The following is a 2,041-nucleotide window of genomic DNA, read 5'->3' as shown; positions in this document are numbered from 1 at the left end:
CAGTTTCACAGGGCCTTAAAAATTATCCAAGAAGTTCCATAGTTTTTTTTTAAAGAATTAATTTATTTATTCATGAGAATAATAGGAGGAGAGAGAGAAAGAGCCAGACATCACTCCGGTATATGTGCTGCCGGGGACCCAACCTGGGACTTCATGGTTGAGAATCCAGTGCTCCATCCAATGTACCACCTCCCAGACCACAAAGTTCCATATTTTTATATTAAAGTTGGAACAATACAGAAAATATTAGCATAGTTCCTCTGCAAGAATGACATGCAAATTTGTGAATCATTCCATACTTTTATACTAAAAATCATCCAAGAATATTTTAATACATTGTAGTCAGGGAATGTGCATCGCGTTCTTGATCCTGACACTGACCAATTACTAGTCATTTAACCTATATTGACTCTGCTTGCAGCTCTTATAAATGTGCCAGGGTAGTCTTTTTTGCTATATTCACTGTAGTTAAATGATTATCTAGGTACCAAGAAGATTACTGCTTTGAAAAAAACAAAACAACAACAAAAAGACTTTTTTATTTTGGATCAAACAAGTTCAAATCAGTTCCAACAGGCTATGACCTCAGCTTACATGGGGTCAGGATAAAGATGTCTGGACAGATGGATAGTTCTAGAATAGTTTGGAGCATAGTTCCTGTTGGGTGTTAGCTCTCTTGTAGTTCTTCCTTAGAAAATCAGATGCTATTAGTCATAACATCAGGGCTGATTTTTCTTGTATTTTCCCCATTGTAGTGACAAACAGTTCAACCAATCCACCTTATTTTAATTATCAAAAGGCACCAGGGGGAAGGGTTGGTCTCAGTGACTGCTTGGCACGGCAGCATAATGACAAAGTCTTCTCAGCAACTGGCTATTTTCCATATTGACTAGGTAATAATCTGCTACATGCAGCTGGTTGGAATAGACTGGAAAGATGAATACAGGCACTGACTAATCAATGAGATACATGCCACCCTCTCACTGTGAGCTTTCAGACTGCCCAGAGTCACAGCTGTCTTTCTGAAATCGTGTTATTCTAGGGAGTTATTATTGGGAGGCTAGTTGATGCTTTTCAGAGGTGTTATTTGACACAGCTGGAGTCCTTATCCCACAGCTACAGACCTGCATTTCTTGATAAGGGACCCAACTCATTTAGGTCTTTGAAGAGTTGGGAATTTGTGTTCTAGTCGACTCACTTTGCCCCCCCCCCAAAGAGGCATGTGAGTGGATCTCTTTGTTCCTACTTTCTGGAGCTTATCCAGCTTGAGAAGGGCATACAAACCTTCACAAGAGAGGGACTTATACACTGGAGAAAGTTCATGTTTTAAAATGAGAATTCTAGCAGTACTCAGGGTTGCTGTGTCAACAAAGGTCTGGGAGAATCTAAATTGATCAGCCAGTCAGCTAGCCCCATATCAAAACAGTTATGAAAGGAAAAATTTGGAAATCAAGATAGCAGGAGTTTGTGTGTGTGTGTGTGTGTGTGTGTGTGTGTGTGTGTGTGTGTGTGTGTGAGTGATCACAGAAATGAAAATCCAGTTAATGAAAACACATGAAAAGATGCTGAAGTTCATTAGTGGTCAGAGAAATGTAAATAAAAAGATTGATATGATGGCTTATACTCACCACGCTTGCAAAAATAGTGTCAAAAAGGGCCATGATATTTATCATCAGTGGAGATTTTAACACCAGGATTTTTTTTTTCTCCAATATCATTGGCAATGTAGTGTTGCAATCCTTTTGGAAAACAATCCAGAGACTTCATATTACAATCACAAGGATAAATATCCTTTGACCCAGGAATCCTGCTTTGGAGGCACTTTATAGAAACAAATATGTATAAAAACATCTACGGAATTACAGTGATGAAAAACTGGAAACACAGCAATATATCTGTAAAACATGATTAGAATTGCATAAAAGATCATAACTATGATTTTGACAAGAATATTTAGAATTATATAAGTTACTTTGAAGATATTTCTAATTACTGATAAGAAGGAAATGCAAATTAGTAAAGGGTGTATAAAACTGTGTCT

At 37.6% G+C, this 2,041-nt stretch overlaps 1 non-coding gene across 1 annotated transcript; it reads left to right on the top strand.

Moving 5' to 3' along the window:
• The first annotated feature begins 201 nt into the window (after positions 1 to 201).
• On the top strand, positions 202 to 303 carry LOC132534836 (U6 spliceosomal RNA). The gene has a single exon (XR_009546523.1). It is a non-coding gene; the product is annotated as a U6 spliceosomal RNA (small nuclear RNA).
• Positions 304 to 2,041: the final 1,738 nt, after the last annotated feature.

This window comes from Erinaceus europaeus, chromosome 19 (assembly GCF_950295315.1).
Source record: "Erinaceus europaeus chromosome 19, mEriEur2.1, whole genome shotgun sequence".
Taxonomy (NCBI): Eukaryota; Metazoa; Chordata; class Mammalia; order Eulipotyphla; family Erinaceidae; genus Erinaceus; species Erinaceus europaeus.
The sequence above is the reverse complement of the archived record's forward strand: the minus strand, read 5'-3'. Positions and strand labels throughout refer to the sequence as shown.